The sequence below is a fragment of the Tachysurus vachellii genome, chromosome 3, assembly GCF_030014155.1.
Source record: "Tachysurus vachellii isolate PV-2020 chromosome 3, HZAU_Pvac_v1, whole genome shotgun sequence".
Classification (NCBI taxonomy): domain Eukaryota; kingdom Metazoa; phylum Chordata; class Actinopteri; order Siluriformes; family Bagridae; genus Tachysurus; species Tachysurus vachellii.
Genome location: NC_083462.1, coordinates 7,077,064 through 7,101,446, shown reverse-complemented (window position 1 = coordinate 7,101,446; position 24,383 = coordinate 7,077,064). Strand labels below are relative to the sequence as shown.

The following is a 24,383-nucleotide window of genomic DNA, read 5'->3' as shown; positions in this document are numbered from 1 at the left end:
TGTGTATTTTCTACTTAAAACCTTTACACTAGTTTACTATAAAATGATACTATGTTTTAGAGGCAAAGCCAAACATAGAACATTTAGGTCTTTTCCAGTCTGTGACTGTGGGGAAAAATGACGCAGTGGCGATTTAACCTTTCGGTCAGAATATTTATACTGTTTAAAAGACCAGTAATATTTTACAATACATGCTAAAATAACTGAAATACACTGACATATTAGCTGAAAATACACTAAAGAAAACTAGCTACTTTGTCAAACTGAGGAATATCTCTAACAATAAGGTTTTATTTGTATTATTTATCTAATATATCACACAAATTTTAACATTTTTAAAAAAATATATATTCTGTGTATGTCAACATATACTAAGTAAAACACAGTGTATGTTACTGACCTGTAAATCAACAACAACAACAACAACAACAACAACAACAACAACAACAACAACAACAACAATAATAATAATAATAATAATAATAATAATAATAATATACATTAAAACAATACATTTATGATTTTGCTCCAGTGAAGGTAATAATGCAAGCCATTATTCTTATTGCCATCCTCTATGTGTGTTCTATAATAGGTGCTTAATGTCATTTAAATGCAAAGACTCAATTATAATTATGTCCACATATTTATAGTCATGTTTCTATTATAAGAAGAACAAATCTCTAATAGCACTTTGGTGTTATTCTCTACAGAGCTGCAGGCTATACACCCAATCATACATTAAAAACAACATTGTTGCTAAGATAGCATATATGTTTACACACCACCCCATGGTTGATTTATTCATTTGGTGCAGCACTGTGTGGCACCACTGACTTCATCCCTTCTCTAAATTTGCCCGGATGCTCAGTCTGTAGCCTATTGTACCACTGATTTCCTCATCTCCTCTCTCTGGATTAGTCAAGTCAAGTTTGCTTTATTGTCAAATCTTCCACATGTACAGTACATACATACAGAGAATTGAAATTGTGTTACTCTCAGACCCAAGGTGCATACAGATAACACTAACAAATAAAAATTAAATAAAGCAGCACAAGGCACATGGCAGATAAAGTGCATATGAGCAGACCAATGCTGCACAAAGTGACTGGTGCATGTCATCATATGTTAGTGGAAGGGGGGAGTGGAAGGACCTGGGGATGTGGGATCTGGGGGTAGGGTGGGCTCATAGTTCTGTGGTGCCTGGGGCAGAAAAGGGAAGGGGGTAAAGTTTGGGAGCGAGTTCAGCTTCCTGACAGCCTGATGAATGAAGCTGTCCTGCAATCTGTTGGTCCTGGCCTGGAGACTCCGCAGTCTCCTCCCTGATGGCAGCAGACTGAAGAAGCTGTGTGATGGGTGGGTGGGAGCACCTGCAATGCAGAGGGCTTTGCGGGTGAGACGAGTCTCATAAATGTCCTGGAGGGAGGGGAGAGAGACACCAATAATCTCCTCAGCTGCTCTCACTATGCGCTGTAGCGTCTTCCGGCAGGATGCGCTGCAAGCACCATACCACAGTGATGCAGCTCGATAGAATGCTCTCGATGGTGCCTCTGTAGAAGGTGTGCATGATGGGGGGTGTGGCTTTGGCTCTTCTCAGATTGCAGAGGAAGTAGAGATGCTGCTGTGATTTCTTGGCCAGTGCTGCTGTGTTTTCAGTAGGGATACTCAGTAGTACTCTTTAATGATAAATAAGAATTTAAATGTAAAACTTTATTATTTATATTCAGATTTTATTTATGTTTCTTTAAATCTGGCTTGTGACAATATCCATTATTAGAAATGCTACACAAATAAAATTGAACATGATGAGTTGACACACCCTCCCCCATTTTTACCGAATGTATTTCTGGTCACAGATTCTCAATGGCTCAATGTCGCAGAGCTCCTCAATGACTCGCTTATCTGCTTCTATGCTTCTCAGCAGTGAGACTCCAGCTAGAAGTCAGTAGCCCCTAAAGGCCTGGATAATTTCACATGTTGTAAGATTGAGTCACCTATAACTAGAGTTATTACAGGTTTCTTAGCTGGTACTTCACTAAGCACAACAAACCTGTTAGACATGTAGAGTGGAAAGGAGGGGTCCTCCCATGGGCTATCTTAGCGATTTGGCTTTGTGATAATGCCACCAAGTTGTCACCCATTTGCCAAGTTGTAAGTGCTCTACTAGTTGGGTACTACAGCAGTCCCTACAGAGGCTACACTGTTCTTGCCCTCACTAACTCTCTAGTGTTTGAATCTTCTCCATCAGAGAGCTAATATGAAGACTGGCAGTCATATGAAGCCATTTCTAATGATAGAAGAAGAATGACAAAATGTTCTGTACTCAACACACTGAAAGCTCAGTATTTGCCATGTTGTACATACATTACTTGTAGCTTTCTAGTCGTGATATTATGCAGATTGCCATAAAAGTCCAAAAAACCTCCACTTCAAGAAATTGCGTTAAATACCAGACAGAAGCAAGAGTACAGCAGTGTGTGTAACACCAGCTTCATGTATTCTCTCTCTCACGCTCTCTCTCTCTCTCTCTCTCTTCCTCCCTCCCTCCCCTCCCTCTCTGTCTCTCTCTCTCTCTCTCTCTCTCTGCATTACGAGTCTTTCAGAGCACAACGCTGTCTGCACACTTTTATGTCTAAAAGAGCAGCGAGCTTTACAGCTGTAGCTGGACATCACTGAAAGATCCTACGGAGATATATTTGTACCTACAAGAAACAAATCTGGAAAATTCCAGAGGTGACCAAACTGCAGCATAGGCGTGTGTTTTGTAGATTCTGATTATTCTGGTGAAATTTTACTTTCACTTTAGATTTCTCCACCCGAGACACGAAATGGCGTCGGGAGAAGGTAAGGAACAAATGACATGAATTTATCTTAATAAAGTAACATAAATAAGGAGTTTTGGATGAAATACGTTATGTGTATTTTCTACTTAAAATCTTTACACAAGTTTACTATAAAATTATACTATCTATTAGAGGCAAAGCCAAACATAGAACATTTAGGTCTTTTCCGGTCTGTGACTGTGGGGAAAAATGACGCAGTGGCGATTTAACCTTTCAGTCAGAATATTTATACTATTCAAAAGACCAGTAATATTTTACAATACATGCTAAACTAACTGAAATACACTGACATGTTAGCTGAAAATACACTAAAGAAAACTAGCTACTTTGTCGAATTGAGGAATATCTCTAACAATAAGGTTATATTTGTATTATTTATCTAATATATCACACAAATTTAAAAAAAATATATTCTGTGTATGTCAACATATACTAAGTAAAACACAATGTATGTTACTGACCTGTAAATCAACAACAACAACATCAATAATAATAATAATAAGAAGAAGAAGAAGAAGAAGAAGAAGAAACATTAAAACAGTACATTTATTATTTTGCTCCAGTGAAAATAATAATGCAAGCCATTATTCTTATTGCCATTCTCTATGTGTGTTCTATAATAGGTGCTTAATGTCATTTAAATGCAAAGACTCACTTATAATTATGTCCACATGTTTATAGTTATGTTTATATTATAAGAAGAACAAATCTCTAATAGCACTTTGGTGTTATTCTCTACACAGCTGCAGGCTATACACCCAATCATACATTAAAAACAACATTGTTGCCAAGATAGCATATATGATTGCACACCACCCCGTGGTTAATTTATTCATTTTGTGCAGCACTGTGTGGTACCACTGATTTCATCCCTCCTCTAAATTTGCCCGGGTGCTCAGTCTGTAGCCTATTATACTATTGATTTCCTCATCTCCTCTCTCTTGAAGTTGTGTTACTCTCAGACCGAAGGTGCATACAGATAACACTAACAAGTAAAAATTAAATAAAGCAGCACAAGGCACATGGCAGATAAAGTGCATATGAGCAGACCAATGCTGCACAAAGTGACTGGTGCATGTCATCGTATGTTAGTGGGAGGGTGGAGCGGAAGGACCTAGGGATGTGGGATCTGGGGGGTGGGGTGGGTTCATAGTTGTGTGGTGCCTGGGGCAGAAAAGGGAAGTTTGGGAGCGAGTTCAGCTTCCTGACAGCCTGATGAATGAAGCTGTCCTGCAATCTGTTGGTCCTGGCCTGGAGACTCCGCAGTCTCCTCCCTGATGGCAGCAGACTGAAGAAGCTGTGTGATGGGTGGGTGGGAGCACCTGCAATGCAGAGGGCTTTGCGGGTGAGACGAGTCCCGTAGATGTCCTGGAGGGAGGGGAGAGAGATCCCAATAATCTTCTCAGCTGCTCTCACTATGCGCTCCAGCATCTTCCGGCAAGATGCGTTGCAAGCACCATACCACACAGTGATGCAGCTCGATAGAATGCTCTCGATTGTGCCTCTGTAGAAAGTGTGCATGATGGAGGGCGTGGTTGTGGCTCTTCTCAGATTCTCAGAGGAAGTAGAGACGCTACTGTGATTTCTTGGCCAGTGCTGCTGTGTTTTCAGTAGGGATACTCAGTAGTACTCATTAGGGAGTACTACTAAATAAGAATTTAAATGGAAAACTTTCAGATTTTTTTGTTTCTTTAAAGCTGGCTTGTAACAATATCTATTATTAAAAATGCTACACAAATAAAATTGAACATGACGAATTGACACCCCCCCTCCCCCTTTTTCACTGAATGTATATCTGGTCGCAGATTCTCAATGGCTCAATGTCGCAGAGCTCCTCAATGACTCGCTTATCTGCTTCTATGCTTCTTAGCAGTGAGACTCCAGCTAGAAGTCAGTAGCCCCTAAAGGCCTGGATAATTTCACATGCTGTAAGATGGAGTCACCTGTAACCAGAGTCTTAGCGATTTGGCTTTGTGATAATGCCACCAAGTTGTCACCCATTTGCCAAGCTGTAAGTGCTCTATTTGTTGGGTACTACAGCAGTCCCTACAGAGGCTACACTGTTCTTGCTCTCACTAACTCTCTAGTGTTTGAATCTTCTCCATCAGAGAGCTAATATGAAGACTGGCAGTCATATGAAGCCATTTCTAATGATAGAAGAAGAATGACAAAATGTTCTGTACTCAACACACTGAAAGCTCAGTATTGGCCATGTTGTACATACATTACTTGTAGCTTTCTAATCGTGATATTATGCAGATTGCCATAAAAGTCCAAAAAACCTCCACTTCAACACCTTGGGTTAAATACTAGACAGAAGCAAGAGTCTCTGTGAAAAAAAGTCTGTTTATGAGAACATGAGAATTATGGATGGTGAGGGGATGTGGACCAAATGCTGTTGTTTTACTGTTATTGTTACTTTCTGTTACTGTAATTTTATATTGCATGTTCATGTATCAAATTTAATCTTTGGTTTATTTAACCTTATTCTAACTGTCCCTGCCATTGAAGTGACTCGTTTTTCCCTATATTTATGCATACACTTATGTTCACTTTGTAAATTTAAAGTGGCCAGGTGCAACACTGGCTGATTACCTGCACAAATGCATTATGTAGTAACTGGTGCCAGCTTAGTTTTGCCTCAGAGGAATCTTGTGGCAGTACAGAACAGTGAATTTAGTAACTTCGAGATCTTCCTTTAGCAGCAGCATCCTCCACCAAGCATTTCCTGTACTTGTTTAGAAGACTGGTACAATGATGCATTGGAATTTTAGACCATTCCTCCTCAAAAAAATGTTACAGTTCATCAGAATTTGGGCTATTCTGATTGAACAACCCTGTTCAATCATGCCCCAACATCTCAACTGGGTTAAGGTCATGATCTGGCCATTACAAAACACAAACTGTCTATTTGCCATTTTTCAATTGAGTTTCTTGTGTGATTTAAGATTTGTCATCAATGTGGGAATAAAATAGACCTAAATGGAGGATAGCATGAAAAAAACAGGATTTATTAAATAAAAACACAAAACAAGGACAAAGACAAAACCATACACTAGAACGAAGACAAAAGACAAGTATTCCTTGTCTTCCTTGTGCCTATGGTAGCGCGGCACAGTTAAATACATGACAAAATTAACTGCATAAGAAACAGGCGTGCAGAGGCATGGAGGAAGAGGCAAGAGTGGGGCAGACACAAACAAACAAAAGCACATGGCCAAAGTCCGGGCTGAGTCCTGACAGTACCCCCCCTCAAGGCGCCTCGGTCTTAATGACAGTCCCAACGAGGTCCAGGAGTGGGGAGCAAGGCACACAACAAGGCAGGTGTTGGGAGCAAGGCACACAGCGAGGCAGGTGGGAGGAGCAAGGCACACAGTGAGGCAGGTCGGGGGAGCAAGGCACACGACAGCGCAGCCAGAGAGGGCCGAGCAGAAGGGCCGAGCGATGTCCACAGCCGAGCAGAAGGGCTGAGCGATGTCCACAGCCGAGCAGAAGGGCCGAGCGACGTCCACAGCCAAGCAGAAGGGCTGAGTGATGTCCACAGCTGAGCAGAAGGGCCGAGCGACGTCCACAGCCAAGCAGAAGGGGTGGGCACAACCCCTGATGCACCGTGGGAAGACCCACTGCAACACCCCCCGCGGACAGGAAGTGGGGCAGCGTCCTCCACGGAAAATCGGAAGTGAAGCGACGTCCCCCACCGGACAGGTGCTGGGCGATGTCACAGGACACCAAAAAAAAACAAAACAAAAGTCGGCTGGTGACACGAAAACAGGAGGTGAGGCGCTGCGGAAAAAATGCAGACCGATGTCACCAAAACCACAAAAATCCAGGGCAAAAACAGTCTGGAAAAAAAAATAAATAAATGAATAAATAAAAATGCTCCCACTGAGCCGGTCCAGGCTGATGCTATCCTGCTGGGTCTTGGTGTGGCGAAATCCTTCTGTCAGCAACATGGTGATAAAATAGACCCAAATGCAGGATAGCATTTAAAAAACTGGGTTAAGGTCATGATCTGGCCATTACAAAACACAAACTGTCTATTGCCATTTTTCAATTGAGTTTCTTGTGTGATTTAAGATTTGTCATCAATGCGGGAATAAAATAGACCTAAATGGAGGATAGCATGAAAAAAACAGGATTTATTAAATAAAAACACAAAACAAGGACAAAGACAAAACCAGACACGACTAGAATGAAGACAAAAGACAAGGATTCCGTGCTGCCATAGGCAACGTGGCACAGTTACATACATGACAAAATTAACCACATAATGAACAGGTGTGCAGAGGCAGGGAGGAAGAGACAAGGGCGGGGCTGACACAGACAAACAAAAGCACGTGGCCAAAGTCCGGTCCAGACAAGATTAGACTCAAGTTTTATTGTAATGGTGCATAGTACAAGAACAGGGCCAGTGAAATTTACTGTATTTGGCAGACGTGTCTTCATATCTCATTTTTTAAAAATACAACTGAGCAGTTGAGGGCCTTGCTCAAGGGCCCAGCAGTGACAGTTTAGTGGTCCTGGGATTTGAACTCACAACCTTCTGTTCAGTAGTGTCAGGGAAGACAGGTGAGATCCCAAATGCAGAACATCAATCCTTCACGCTCTCTGAGATCACAAAACTCAGGACTTGGTATTCTGGTAGTTCCCAGAATATCAAAATCTACTATATGCGGTAGAGCATTTTCGTATTTAGCTCCCAAACGTTGGAATACCTGTGACTGACAGTGTTCGAGGCTCAGACACACTTTCCCTGTTTAAAAGTAGATTAAAGACATTTCTACCAGCCCAAGGCATCCAGAGCTTGTACCAGCTCCACTTGTGTTCCGGATCATGAAGATTTCGGATCTTCATTGATATGAGGCCAACCATGTAAAGATCCTGAGGCATCTAGAGCTGTACCGGCTCCAGTTGGACTCTGTATTCAGTATTCAAACATTCTATGAGGAGATGCCACTACATGTGGTCTTTGAGGACAACAACCCCCTCATTAATACACAACTGTCAGACTGTATATTTACAATCACACCCTTCAGTGGCATTGCAGTTCAGAAGGAAATCAGTGTCATAAAAAGCCCAATAATCCTTAGCACAGGAAAACGAGGCAATGCATAGCAGGAAGCAAGAGCAGGCAGCAAGAGCAGGAAGAAAGAGCAGACAGCAAGAGCAAGCAGGAACAATGACAGGGTGAAACCAGGCAGAGCAGGAGCAGGAATAAAGGCAGGATGACTTAACAGGAGCGCAAGGCAGACTGATAAGGCCATCTACTCAATAATCCTGTGTTGGCAGTGTGCTTACAGTATGTAGCGCATGGTCATATGCTGGAAGTGCATATAAGGCTTTAACTGAGCTGCAGGTCCTCATTTTTTGCCTCAATTATTTTTACATTTTCAGCATTTAGCAGACACTCTTATCCAGAGTGACTTACATTGTCTTATTTCAGTTTATACACCTGAGCAATTGAGGGTTAAGGACCTTGCTCAGGGGCCCTGGGGTGGCAACTCGGTGGACCTGTGATTCGAACCAACGACCTTCCGATTAGTAGACAAACACCTTAACCACTGAGCTACCACGTCCCACGATTATCATGAAGCATCGGGTTTTTCAAGTTAATATCTTCAAAGTGTGGAACATCCTGGAACATTTTAGAAAACTTGAGACAAGCCACAAAGTTTGGACAGCAGTTTCCTTTAGGATTTCCATCCATTAACCCCAATCTTTTTTAGTGTTTTTCTGATAAATGAACAGAGACCTTTACCGTTTTTAGTTTTCTAAAACTCTTTACCCTTGGATTCTTTTTAATCTCCTTCAGGATTCCTGTGGGGATTTTTGGTGTGAACTACGTATTCAGGATATGTAACAACAGTTCTGAATAGTTTCCTCTATTTACAGCCAGTTTGTCTTGTTGTGGATTAATGACCTACCAGATGTTTAGAAATGCTTTTATAGCCCTTTCCAGCTTTGTGTGTCTCTTACAATGCCTATTCTAAGGCCCTGTGAAGGTTGATGAGATCGAGACAGCTCACAGTAATTATTCTTATTGTGGATCTTCCTGAGAACAACAGATTTGACAGTAACCTTGTTTGTTCTTATATAAAGGGTAAAACATCTTAACAACCAACAGTTCCAACTTTGTAAAGCTCATCTTACTTTAAACTTGGTTTTGCAGCTTGCACTATGAATGATTACTCACTGTTCTTGATAAAAGACAGTTTTAGACTTTTAATAGTTTTAAGACAATGCAACAGCATGGTAGCCTCATCTCCCACCTTAGGTGGTCTGGTACATCAACCCTCACTTTTTGATCAGTAGCCTAGAACCACCACTGACATTCTTTTGCATGCTATGCTGGCTTACTACATAGGTTTTGGATGGCCTCTACTTTTCATTGCCTGGTCTTTAGACTAATTGATGAATGCTATTTTTAAACAGAAAAATAAATCTGAAGCTCATTTGTCTATGATTGTCAGGGATCAGCGCGGACCTTTGGACACGTGCGAATGTTTTTATTATTGTCACGTGTCTGCCACGCCTTCGTCCGCTCCTCCCTGTCTCCTCACCTGTTTCCCATCCTGTGATTGACTGTGTGTGTGTATTTATGTGAGCCGCGTTGCCGATGGCAGCGCGGATTCAGTAGTGTATTTAAGTTAGATTAAGTTACGTTAGTTCCCCGTGTCGTGTGGATGTCTGTTTGTTTCCCTTGTGTATTAAACCCCTATCATTTGAAGCTATCCTGCCGACGGGTCTGTCTCCTTTCCACCGGATCCGGGGGCCTGACAATGATAAATACACTCGTTTTACAGTTAAATTAGTTTCATTGTTATGCATCATGTCCACTGAGGAAAATCACATTTTTCAGTGGTATATATAAATAATAGACAGATTATTGTTTTGTACATATATTCTTATGTATTGTACATGTGTTTTTCCCTTATATTTCCAGTGTCAGAGCTGAGGATTGTTCTGTTGGGGAAAAGTCTCTCACATACGAGCAGTTTGGGAAACCTCATCCTGGGCAATTCTGTGTTTGAGACTGAAGATTCTGCACATTTAGTAAAGCAGTGTAAGAGTGTCAGTAGAGAGGTAGATGGAAGAAATATCACCATCATCAATGCACCTCATCTGTTTGACCCACAGCTCTCTCAGGAGGAACTGAGTCAGAGAATAAGAGACTGTGTTTTACATGAACGTGGGCCTCATGTATTTTTACTTGTGGTGCAGCCTCACGACTTTACAGAAGAGGACAGAAACCAACTGAGACGCATCCTGAACAACTGTAGTGATGAAGCGATAAAATCCTCCATTGTGATAACAGTAGATGGTAAGATGAAATACTTTTAGACATTTATTTCAGAATAAGATTTGGAGTGAAACAGAGTAATCTTAACCCTGATCACATGTCTAGAATAGCGGGACAGAACAGATTTACTGGTGTTACTAAAAACAAAATCAAGACAAATGAAGTGAATGTAAAACAAAATTGTAGTAAAATAAACAAAAAATCAAAACACAAATTTCAAATGTATAATAAACAGTGAATGCTTAGTTACAACTAAGGAAATTCTGGCTGGCATTGACTGTGTGCAGATAAAATAGCAAAGACTAAAAAGATTTGAAAGTTATTACAATAACAATTTGTAGTTATTGCATTACTACTTCGGTGCCGGTCCCAAGCCCGTATTAATAGAGATGGTTCTGTCAGGAAGGGTATCTGGGGTAAAACATGCCAAACTTAAACATGCGAATTGTCAGTGGGAATTCCATATCGGATCGGTTACTACTGGACCACTGTTGGTCGTGGAAGGAGAAGGGTTTATAGAGGGAAGAAAGGTAAGAAAAAGAAAGGCAGACATGTTGGTGAGGATGAACAGAGGTGACTAGGAGGTGATGGGCAGTTTTGGTGTCAAGGAAAGGAACTTGAGAAGGACTTGTATAGATTAACGAGACAAAGACAGAGATGGGAAGGATGTGCAACAGATGGGTGATTAAAGATAGACACAGTAAGGTGCTAACAGGTGAGGAGATGGAAGGAGTATTTTGAGGAGCTGATGAATGAGGAAAATGAGAGGGAAAGAAAAAAGGGTGAATATTGTAGAGCACGGGGGCATGGTGGCTTAGTGGTTAGCACGTTCGCCTCACACCTCCAGGGTCGGGGTTCGATTCCCGCCTCCACCTTGTGTGTGTGGAGTTTGCATGTTCGCCCCGTGCCTCGGGGGTTTCCTCCGGGTACTCCGGTTTCCTCCCCCGGTCCAAAGACATGCATGGTAGGTTGATTGGCATCTCTGGAAAATTGTCCCTAGTGTGTGATTGCGTGAGTGAGTGAGAGTGAGAGTGAGAGTGCGTGTGCCCTGCGATGGGTTGGCACTCCGTCCAGGGTGTATCCTGCCTTGATGCCCGATGATGCCTGAGATAGGCACAGGCTCCCTGTGACCCGAGGTAGTTCGGATAAGTGGTAGAAGATGAATGAATGATTAATGAATGTATTGTAGAGCAGGAAATAGCAAATATTAAAAAGGAGGAGGTGAGGGCGAATCAAGAGTGAAAAGGCTGTTGGTCCAGATGGCATACCTGTGGAGGTTGTGTCTAGGAGACAAAGCACAAGTGTTGAAGTGTCTAGGAAAGAAAGCAGTGGAGTTTCTATCTACTGTAAATATTTAACAGGATTTTAGAGAGTGAGAAAATGCCTGAGTAATTTAGAAGTGTTCTAGTGCCGATCTTTAAGAACAAGGGTGATGTGCAGAGTTGTAGCAACTACAGAGGTATAATGTTGATTTGCCACATATAGAAGCTATGGGAAAGAGTAGTGAAGCTAAACTAAGAAAGGAAGTGGATATTTGTGAGTAGCAGTATGGCTTCATGCCCAGAAAGAGCACTACTGAGAATGTTAATGGAGAGGTACAGAGATGGTCAGAAGGAGCTGCACTGTGTCTCTGTGGATTTAGAGAAAGTGTATGACAGGATGAAGAGAGAGGAGCTATGGTACTGTATGAGGATGTCAGGAGTGGCAGAGAAGTATGTCAGAGTAGTTCAGTATATGTACGAGAGGAGTAAGACAGCTGTGTTTTCCATTTCTTTTGAATATTCCTAGTTTTTGTTACCGACAACCTTAAAATGTAATGGCTCAACAACCAAATGACGCCAGCATAACATCAACATGTATTGTCTCCTAAATGCTCTGTTAAAATTTTATTCACAGACTATGTCACATGCCAGAAACAAGACCCAACAGAAGAGAGACAGGTAAGAAGATTCTTGTGCACTCTTGGAAGGACATCAACATACCAGGGTTGTGTTGAATGAAAATGTATCAGTGTGTTTTTATCAGAATACTTTATTAATCCCCAGGGGGAAATTGAGTTTGTTACCATAGTTCCAAGTCACCAACATAAGAATACTCTAATAGAGGCTTATATATAGATATGTTGCTGTACTGAGGAATTGTAAAGTCTGATGGACTTCGGCAGGACGGTTTTAATGTATCGCTCTGTGGAGCACCGTGGTTAGACGAGTCTGCGACCGAACGTACTCCTCTATCCGTCCAGGACATCATGGAGTGTGCAGAAGATGTTGTCTGAGATGGCCAGCAGCTTAGACAACATCCTTCTTTCTGACACTACAGTCAGAGAGTCCAGCTCCACTCCTACAACATCACCGGCCTTATGAATGAGTTTGTTCATTCTGTTGGCATCAGATACATTCAGATCACTGCCTCAGCATGCAACAGCAAAAAAGAAAGATATGGCTACCTCAGTCTCCTTAGAAAGTAGAGACGGCTCTGGCACTTCTTGTAGAAAGCTTCAGAGTTTTTAGTCCAGTCCATTATTATTAATGTGAACTCCCAGGTATTTGGAATCCTCCACCATGTCTACAGAGACCCTGTGGATGGAAACCCTCCTTTAGTCACATTGAGCTGTAGATGGTTCCGCTCACACCATACGGCAAAGTTATCCACTGTAATCCTGTACTCAGTCTCCTCACCACCGCTGATGCAACCAACTATAGCTGGGGAGGGGAGACTGTACCGTTCACCCCGAAAACTTGTCAGAAGTTATGATGATATAAATAATTTCAAATTAAAGATAAATTAATTCACTAATTTAATAAGTCCCTAATCGTTGTACTTTCAAACGTATAATTATAAAATCCTGGGTTATGGTTAGGTTTGCTGTGGTGATGGACAGGCTGACAGATAAAGTCAGACAGGAATCTCCGTAGACAATGATGTTTGCGGATGACATTGTGAGCTGTAGTGGGAGTAGAGAGCAGGTGGAGGAACACCTGGAAAGGTGGAGGTCTGCTCTTGAAACAACAAGTGTGTTTAACAAGCGGGAGGGAAGTAGAACAGTGAGGTTACAGGGGGCTGAGGTCAAGCGGGTGCAGGAATTTAAGTATTTGGTGTCAACTGTCCAGTGCGACGGGGAATGTGGAAAGGAGGCGAAGTGGCAAGTGCAGGTGGGCGGGAGTGAGTGTCAGGAGTGTTGTGTGACAGAAGAGTGTCAGAAAAAAAAATCACAGGAAAGGTGTACAAAGCAGTAGTCTGACCAGCTATGGTGTATTTTTTAGAGACTATAGCAGTGAGAAATATACACGAGTCAGAGATGGAGGATGTTGAGGTTCTCTTTAGGAGTGACGAGGATGGACAGGATTAGGAATGAGCACATCAGAGGAACAGCTCAGGTTGGCTGTTTTGGGAACAAGGTCAGAGAGGCCAGATTGGGATGGTTTAGACATGTGCAGAGGAGGGAGATGGTTATATTGGAAGAAGGATTTTAAGCAAGATAACTGGGAAAATCAACACTTTTATCCAAAAGTGGTTGATCTTATTGATATCCCAGTCTGAAATAAAGTCTCCTTGTAATACGCTGCAATCCATCATCACGATCCTGTGAGGAGTAGACGCCTTTGAGAGAAAGAGGTTGAAGTTATCAGATTTCTTGCTGAGTGTGAAGAGACTGACCATCATTTAGGTGTTTGTGGCTTTGTTGAACCTGTTCTGCTCCTAATGGATACGGAGCCAACCACCAGAAGGTCAGCGAAAGAACTGAGTGAAGAGGCTTAGGTCAGCAGCATTTAGCTCCGATTGAAGAGTAAGGAGATGTATTGGGATAGTAACACCTAACCAAATGGCTAGATGCAGTGGTCACAGGATGACGACAGGCACCAGAGCAGTATATAAATTCTAGAGAAATCTATCAATTCCAGATATACATTTTTCATTTTAAAGATTTGTACCCAATAAGCAAGCCAGAGACGAAAGCGGCAAGGAAAACCTCTCTGAGACTAATTTTAGAGAGTCTTTTACATATTTATGGAATTGTTATAAATCTGAGAAAGCAGCTTTTTACTCCCTACAGCAGTGGTGGGATGTGACAAAAACACAAATTAAAGTTTTTTTTTGTTTGTTTTTTTTGTGAACATTACAATCTCAGCATCACAAAAGACATTGCTGGACTGACTAATCTGTCAGACTTAGAACGTAGAGTTGTAGCAGATTTCCTTTCTGATACCTGAGTGTAATGAGGAGTCAGAAGAATCCATATGCACAATAGGGAACACAGCGTGAATGGGAAACATGGTCCAAAAGTTTAAAACCAAAACAATAGCAGAGGCAGAGCAAACAAACAGACAAGAGCAAGGCTAACAGAGTGGTTGGAACTGATTAAGCAGAACAATGGTCATACACGGTAGAAAGAAAACGAGATATACAAACGGCTTGGTATGCAACAAGGTTGTCGATACTTTGGCAGACAGCTTGTCACCCAAGAAGGTTATTTCTGTGACTCCAAACTGACACTTGCTTCTGTTTAACTTTAAATCATGGACTCGAATTCTTTCCATCAATTGTAATAGTCGCTGATTATGTTGTTCAAGGGTAGACCCCCACACCACCAGATCGTCAATATATACACAAACACCGTCAAGACCCTCAATCAGTGTTTCCATTGCTCTATGAAAAATTTCAGGAGCTGACTTAATTCCAAATGGAAGACGCAAAAAACAATATCTTCCAAAGGGAGTATTAAAAGTGCAATATTTGCTACTCTCAGAATTCAATCGAAGCTGCCAGAAACCTTGAGATGCATCTAATTTACTAAAGATTTTGGCACCCGACATTTCGCTAAGAATCTCTTCACGTGTAGGTATCTGATAATGTTCTCTTTTGATGTTATCATTAAGATCTTTAGGATCCAAGCAAACTCTTAATGCACCATTAGGCTTTTTCACGCAAGTAATGGAATTTACCCAATCTGTTGGTTGTTCAATCTTCCGTATCACTTCCAATTGGGTCATGCGATCCAATTCCTGCTTCAAGGCCTCTCGCAGAGGGACAGGAACCCAACAAGGAGCATGGATAACAGGTGTAGCATCTTCCCTCAGTTGTATTTTGTAAGTGAATGGCAGCGTTCCTTGACCTTCAAAAGCATCTGGGAATTGATTCACAAGATCAATAACAGAATCATATCCAGTGTGGACTACTACATTGTGGTTCACTTGATACACTCTTTTAACCTACTGAAGGTTTTCAGTAGGTTAAAGAAGGTTTTCGGATATTAATTAAGTTGACTTTAGCACCAGTGTCTAATTTAAAAGGTAATATTGTCCCATTAGCCACAAGAGGAACAATCCACTTTGATGACTGTACAGACTCCATCATGGATACCTCTTTTTTCCTCCGAAACCATCTGAACATAAAAGGAATCACTCAAGGTATCACTGTCATCTGTATCTTCTTCCACTACCTGCACTCGATGTTCTATTATAGATTCTTTTGAAAAGCACATTTTTGCAAAGTGGTTTAGGCCATTACACTTAGAACACCTTTTGCCAAATGCTGGGCACTGTCTGAACTTATGCTTAGTCCCACAACATTTGCAAAGAAAAGTTTCATTGTCATTGCCTCTACTACTTCTTGCATAACCTCGTTTCTTGTCTCTGTATGAAATGGCATCTATTGCTGCGGCTGCATTTTGAGAGGACATCGTTGTAGAAACATCAAACTGCATCACATGCTGTCGCGCTAATTCACTGGACTGGCACAATTCAACAGCACGATCCAATGTAAGCTCGGATTCTCGTAGCAATCTTTCTCGTATTTTCTTATTCCAGATACCAAACACAATCTGATCTCGAATCATGGAATCTCTCAAGTCATTAAAATTACAGGTTTTTGCCTTGATCTTGAGGTCAGTAAGAAAGCAATCAAAAGCCTCTCCTTCATGCTGTATTCGAGCTCTAAACACATATCGTTCATATGTCTCATTCTTCTTTGTCAAACAATGAGCATCAAATTTTTCCAATACCTTGTCCAGTTTCTTCTTATCTGCCTCATCCTCAAAGATAAAGCTGTTAAAAACTTCCACAGCATCTACTCTAACAATCATAAGTAGCAGGGCAATCTTTCTTTTGTACAAAACTTTGTTGTTTGAAAGTCCTCCAGTTTGCATCAACATTTCCACACAACTTCAGTGAAACAGGGGGTTTAATGGCGTCCTTTGCGTTCTTCTGGCCCCACTCCTGGTAGCATGTATTATTCAGGCATCATACAAATAAGAGGAACTCGGGATTGCAGGAACTGGTTTCTTTATTCCACCTGGTACATCCATCACATACAAGTTACCAACTCTTCTTCACTCAATGCACCCAACTTTATACTACCCAGTACTGCCACCTAGTGGACCAAACAACATCCCACTCATTACAATAACATTATAGATGAAAAAAAAATGGAGAGCAAACAATAAACACATTTCAATCAGTAATGAACTTTGAAACAACTATGAAAATGATACGAATGATTATTATATGTATATCGGTTTGATCATTAACCCTTCATGACCTTTTACGTCACTTCACCTGAACCAAAATCCCATTGTCTGACCTTTTTGTTGGCAGTCACTTATGAGGTCTGTGAAGTCCAGCTGTCTGCTTAGTCGGCTTTTAATTGAAAGTCGGGCAAGGCTATTAAACCTTTCTTGTGTTTGCGTAGACCTGAGATAGTTTTTGACAAGCTTCAACTTGCTGAAAGCTCTTTCTTCACCAGAAACAGAGACAGGTAGAGTGCAGAAGATGTGCACTGCAACACACACCTCTCCAAAAATGCTCTGGAGCTGCATCCTGTAGATTGACTCGTATCCAGTTTTTCTTTTGCTCGCCGGTAATAAAAATAAAAAATAAAAAATCCTGACAGTACCCGGCCGGCAGCAGTTTTCCCACAAAAGTAAATCGGGCACCGAAATAACAACACTAAACTGTCGTAAAGAATGTCTTGATCGACTGGGATACAGCAGCTCTTGTGGCCTCCCTCTCCTTCTTTTCATGGCGTTTCTGGTACCCTGATTTATGTTTTCGTATCATTTTCAATCAGTCAGTCTCAGTCTCTTCCACCAAGTTCATCTCTAACTTCAGCTGCCGCGTCAACACTGATTGGTCCTTGTATCGGACTAATTGGACCTCGTATCGGACTAAACCATTTTTGGGAGGGGTGACGAGGTGATATTTGGAAGACTTATTATATCAAATTGTACGTTTCTTTGGTTTTCATTAAGATCTGTGGAATACGACTATTATTAATATTAGAATTATTCACAGAACAGGGGCCTATATAGTATAGCTGCTGGATTTTGTGGGGGCCCCTGTAATTGTCACCACCTTTCACCCCACTAGCGACGGCCTTGCCCTTAAGGTTTGTATTCCGGCGAGGGCTCCTTCTGGGGGGATGGCAAGGGTGTTCTTGAACTTTCTAACATGCTTATACTTATACATGCTTACATGCTTATATATATATATATTTTTCAAGCAAGAAGGAATAATTATATTATTATATTCCTTCTTAAAACAATAAAAAAGATTCCTTAAAATTCAATAAATTAGTTACAAATTTTCAGTTAAGTTATTTCTCCTTAAAGAAAATCATGTTATAAACTGAAACATACTGTTTAGATGTTGTTTTTTCTTCTTCCTGAATTTGATTTACAGTTTCCAAGATACGCATGTGGAAAAGAAAACGTTGTTAATCTGTGTGAGAATATGTTTTATATGTTGGTGGAAAGCAGCTCAATGGCTAATTGCTTTTGTCTTAACTCCAACATCTAATATATTCTTTAGACAGCTCTGTCACAACTGTATATTTATTGTTGCTTAGTAATATAAGTGATGGATGAAATGTTGACTGTCATTTAACAATTATTTATAACCAGAATGTTCCATTTTATTTTACAGGAAACAATAACTGGGCATGAATTAGCAGAAGATGTATCAACTTGTGATGAACAGAAAAAGCTCAAAATGACAAAAGCAGAGCAACTGATGATCAGAATGAAGCTTTATGAAAAGTACAAAGAAAAAATGAAAACATCAGATGTTCTTCAAATAACTTTATTACAAGAGGAGCCTTATAGAGAGGAGAACTTAGTGGAAACCTTTCTACAAAGAATGCTAATGATGGACTACAGAGCAAGGTACATTACAACTGAAGAAGACTCCAGCAGCTCTGAACACACTTACTTAAACACCGGAGATAAAGAAGACAATGATGACTTTGCTGATTTTTTTTTGACAAAGACAGAATCTTTGGACAGTGAAACCCATAAATATCCTATTCACCCCATGGATGTCCAGATGGCCGTGTTCCACTGCTCTGATCATTTCCTAAAGCAGCTAATAGTGACTAAACTAGATCAGTGTCAGTACGCTCTGCCTCTGCTGGTGCCCAATCCCTTCACCAGAGAGATTGAGTTTCCTCTCTGGACTTTTCGCCAAATCAGAAAGAGTTGGAAGAGTCACTCTGCTGCGGTCAGTCAAAACCAGTCCATGTCTGAAGCTCAAACTCCAATGGTGGCTTTCTTCAGACTCGGCTCTGTTTCTTCATCCAAGTCTCAGCTGATGAACAGCTTGATCAATGAAAAACATCACACATTCTTCCACAGACACTGTTCAGGAAGCAGCAAGAACCGGCTCCTGATGGATGGAGTGGTGGAGATCGCTTGGTTCTGTCCATCAGGGAAGGAAACTGATTATTTCACTGACTGTGTGGCATTCTGTAATCTCCATGGTGATGCAGAAGCTAATAAAGAGCAACTGGAAATCCTGATTGAAATGTCCTCAGTGAATGTTGTAGTTTTCTCTAATCATGAAAAAGCAGCATATAAGGAGATTATACAGAAGCTCTACAGTGACACCAAACCACTGATCTGTCTACTTTCTGAGGACGAATCATGTGCCACTAGATCCAAGAGTGGAAATTACAGAATTGGTCTTAAAGACAGAAATCAGTCAGATGTAGCCAAGAATCTCAGAACAACCATCAAAGAGTGTCTTTCAAAGTCACCATCAATTTTTAGAACTGAAGATCTGAACAAACCTGAAGTGATTACAAAAGATGAAGATGACCCTGAATGTCAGAAAGGGAAAGAAGCTGCAGAGATGATCATGAGCAAGTTAAAGGGATGTGAATGTTCAAAATTAAAGGAAACATTTCTGCCCTGTCAGGGGACGTTATGGCACGACTGGTGTGAGATGAACAAAGACCTGCAAAGACTTCATGGGAACAACTTAGAAATGCAGAAGTCTGAAAAAGAAGAAAATATGAAGAAAATCCGTGAAGATCAGCATAATTACAGACTCTCTGGTCTTATGGAACATTTCACCTCATCACTGCAAGATCTAGGAGAAAATGAAAGGTTATTCTTTTTAAAATGGGTTGGGATTCTCCTGGACAAACACACCTCAGATGATCTTTCAAAACTTCATGAGGAGTACAATGAAAAGTGGAAGGCAGTTTTAGACCTAAAGAAGAAACATGACAAATCAGATCAAATGAAGCTAGAACAAAATGAGCTTGAGAAAATTTCAGAAAAACTGAATGCAGCAACTTTTGGTTTGGAACACATCCTCAGAGAGATGGGCCAAATATACGAGGCTTTTTTTTCTGTACAACAATCCAATGAACAATATAAAGAAAAAACCTTCACCTCTCTCCCTAAGCTTGCAGCAGAAATACTGAAATCTGGTCATCCACTGGAGCTGATGGATGGAGATGCTGCTCATGTTCCTCTGATCTGGGTTTCAGCAGTTCTAGATGAACTTGTGAAGATACTGGGGGATCAGAAGGTGTTTGTGCTGTCAGTTATGGGAATTCAGCGCTCTGGGAAATCCACCATGGATCCACCAATGCCATGTTTGGTCTCCAGTTTGCTGTCAGTGCTGGAAGGTGCACCAGAGGAGCCTTCATGCAGCTGGTCAAAGTGTCAGAGGAGATGAAGGAAGAGCTGAAGTTTGACTACATTATAGTTGTAGATACTGAAGGACTTCGAGCGCTTGAGCTTGCAGGAAAATCCACTCGTCATCATGACAATGAACTCGCCACATTCGTTGTTGGTCTCGGAAACCTGACCTTAATCAACATCTTTGGAGAGAACCCTGCTGAGATGCAGGACATCCTTCAGATTGTCGTTCAGGCCTTTCTGAGGATGAAGAAGGTCCGACTGAATCCCAGATGCATGTTTGTCCATCAGAATGTTGGAGACATCACTGCTGGAGAGAAAAACATGGAAGGAAGGAGACGCTTACAGGAAAAACTGGATGAAATGACCAAGCTAGCTGCTAAAGAAGAAGACTGTGAAGCTGATTGTTTCAGTGATGTTATTGAATTCAATGTACAAGATGATGTGTATTATTTTGCACAGCTCTGGGAGGGCAGCCCACCAATGGCACCACCAAACCCATCATACAGCAGAAATGTCCAGGATCTAAAGAAAGACATTTTCAAAAAAGCTACTCCGTCTACTGGTATCACTCTCTCACAGTTTAAATCACGCATTAGTGACCTTTGGAATGCATTACTCAATGAGAACTTTGTGTTTAGCTTCAAAAACACACTGGAGATAGCAGTGTACAGAAAACTGGAGAATGAGTTTGGAAAATGGACCTGGACCCTCAGAAGTGCCATGTTAGCAATTGAAGAAGATCTTTATAACAGAATTGAAAATGAAAAACTTGAAGAAATTAAAGAACAGGATCTTTATTCTTCCATGAAAAAGACCAAAGAGGAAGTGGACAACTCAATGAAGAGTTGCTTTGAAGAGGACAAAGACAAAGACATTTTAATTCAGTGGAGAGTGAGATATGAAATGAAAATCAAAGAACTTTATGAAGATCTTGTCAGAAACACCAAACAAAATGTGAATGAAGTTATACAACATCAACATACACGAGAGACTTTTGAACTACAAAGCACACAAAAAAAATACAACACCAAACTGTTCAATCTGAGCAAAGACCTCGCTCTGACACTGAAAAGTGAAATTACTGATGAACAAGTTCTTAAAAAAGAATTTGATAAATTATGGGACAAATGGGTCACTGAGATGACACAAGACACACTGGAGGTGGGTGAATTTACACGCAAGACACCTCCAGAGAGAACTTTTAATTTTTGGGAAGATGCTGTACAGATTTTGTCTTTGGGTAATGAAAAAGCTTTTGTGTATAAACAAAGGTCTCTGCCAGACTACAGACAAATATACAAACTGGCAGATTATTCACTGTATGTTGCAAATCTCAATAGACAGAAGTTACGTCATTATGTCTCTGGCATGAATAAACTCTCTTATGAAGAGAATCACTTAGTAAGAACTCTGGTTATAAATGTGATCAAAGAAACCGATGGAATAATCAAGACGACATGCAAGAAAATCACAAGACTCGGGTACAAAGACAGCTATATACAGGAAATAACAGACCTTGTCAAGAAGAAAGTTGGACAACATCACAGTGAGGACCAGAGAATTAAGCTCAAAAAGGAGTTCACTCTGGATCTCTGCCTTCATGTGTGTGAACTCATGAATTGCAGATTTGTTGAGCACCATAAACTATTCAGGGACGCAAATGATCCAAGAGTTTATCTGTCCAAGAAGAAACTTCAGTATTACAATGTCTTTGGAAACTACTGGAAAGGAGCAACAACAACAAAAGTGTTTGGTGAACTGATCTGCAGTAACCTGAGAGAATCCATCCTGCAAGCAGTTTACAATAAATCTGCCATTGATTTGGCAACAGAGATCATATCCAACATGTCAGAGTTTAATGGCAACAGGTCAAATCTTGAGAAACACATCTTGACATGTCTCGCAGAAAAAGAGGACTTTAACAAGTACATGGAGTACATTCATTGTCCCCAAAAGCACTTCAAAAATTTCATTACAAAGAAGGTTAATGAGTACATTACTGAGAACAACACAGTCCTGACAATTTTTAAAGGAAATCTAAAAGAGAAAGTGGCGACTGTAAGAAATGCTGTTCACATTGCAACTGAAGAGGTCAAGAACAGCTGTGGTGATGCACACATGTGGCTGAGAAGTTTCACCAGTTCACTAACAGCTAAACTGAGCTTAAAAGAAATAACCTTCACTGATCACAAAGAAATTACTGACTTTGATTTTCTACACCAGCTGGTTAGTGATGGTCTCACTGACATGATGTCAGAACTAGACAAAAGCTTTAAAGATGTAAAAGACATCAAATTTGAGAAGTGCAGGAAGAAGCCAGATGAGCTTCTGATTGAACATCTCTGTAAATGCTGCTGGGTTCAGTGTCCGTTCTGTAAAGCCATCTGCACCAACACAGTAGAGGATCATGATGGAGATCACAGTGTCCCCTTCCACAGGGTAGATGGTATGAATGGGATGTATTACATTAGAACAACTAATCTCAGCTGTACTTTCTGCACAACAAATGTGCAAAGTGATGCAGGTTTCTACCCACATGGTATTGAAGGTGTGCGTATTCCTTTCAAATCATACACAAAAGCAGGAGGAGTCTATGCAACCTGGAGCATCACCCCAGACAATTCACAGCTCGCATACTGGAAATGGTTTGTGCACAGATTCCAGAAAGACCTGGAAGGGCACTATAAAAAAACATTTCAGGGTGATGGTGAGATCCCCAAAGAGTGGAGAGACTTCACTAAAGAACAAGCTATTGAGAGTTTGGATCAATATATCTGATGAAAGACAACTCTGCTAAACATAACCTAGAATAAAGAGCAAATTAATTATGAACCAGTTATATTACCTGTATTAGTAACAGAAATGACAAAAAATATAATCAGTAAACATTTATCAGATTCTATTATATTAGAACAATCACTATTTACATGCACTATGTTTCACCTTCATGCACTATATACACACAGCCTTTTTTTCTTTCTTGACATTTAAAAATGAAAAAAGTTATCAGTAGAAATATTAATCCTCAATGTGCTTTACAATCAGATTTTTTTTTGTTCATGTTTGAAGCATAATAAAAAATATTAAATCATATTTTATGTCTGTGCAGAAAGACTTAATCATTTATTCATCACTGGAACACAGAAAGTGAAAGACCTGCTTCAGATGTAAGGTTTTAGGACAAACGCAGCTGGTGGCGGGGATCAAACGCAAATCTCCACGGTTGTGTCGATCTCCTGCATTTAGCAGATCAGACTCACTTGCATGATTTGGTGCATGCACTGATTTTATTGAACATAAAGACATACATGAAACAAAAATACATAGAAACACAACCTGTTTAACACAGCGTCCAGCCTTACAGCTCACACACAATGTCACATCACAAATAATGTCTGAATCATGACAGACATATATAGACCTGAACATCAAGGGAAAGAAGGAACAGGTGAGAAAGTGGGAAAACACATTAGGAAATGGTGTGGCACCACCCACCTGGTGGTAAAAGTAAAAGGGTCAAGCTAAACAAAGAAAAAAAAAAAAGAAATGAAATAACCACTTCCCTAACCCTTCCTAACAAACAGGAGAAAACTGGGATAAAAATGGCACCCAGCTCCCTATAACCTCCAAAAAAGCAAAATAATTATAAAAACAAATAAGCAACCCTTAAGGCAGCATATCTATCTTAAGGTAGTAACTCTTCACTACTACTATAACATCAACAGAATTACAAAACAAAGATAGAACAGACTGATGAAGGTAACTGGTAACATTATTAATTAGCACATTCAACAACCCAAATAGCAGCTATCACAAAAAGAAGGACAAAGACAGAAACCTTATTTCTTCCTCTCTTATCTGGCACATTTTTATTGGCTTTATACAACCTCACTCAAGAGTGGTTATCTGGTACAACTGAGGACAATGAACTACCTGTTAAATGCTAAGTAGGAGGAGTCAAAAAAAAAATGCAGAGGAAAAAGAACAGAGAAAAAGAAAACACAACTCTAACACAAGATAACAGTACAAATACATCCCTGGACATAACAGTGTAAAAAAAATTGAAAAAGATTGAGAAATTGAGAAAAAAAACCCCCACAGGATTTGGATTCATGGCCGTGGGACTGCATCAGTAGTGGGTCTTTCCCACCCTCAGATGCCACAGCTTCTGACCAGATCTCAGCATGTCTGGCAGAAATTTCATCATGGATGACTGCTCATCAGTTAAAGCTCAATCCTAGCAAAACTGAACTGCTGTTCATCCCAGGTGACTCATCCAAAGGTCATGATTCAATTCAATTCAATTCAAGTTTATTTG

The 24,383-nt window shown here is 40.6% G+C and overlaps 1 pseudogene; it reads left to right on the top strand.

Annotated features, from left to right (window-relative positions):
* Nucleotides 1–2,618: 2,618 nt before the first annotated feature.
* LOC132842738 (interferon-induced very large GTPase 1-like) lies at nucleotides 2,619–23,158 on the top strand (annotated as a pseudogene).
* The last annotated feature ends 1,225 nt before the right edge of the window (nucleotides 23,159–24,383 follow it).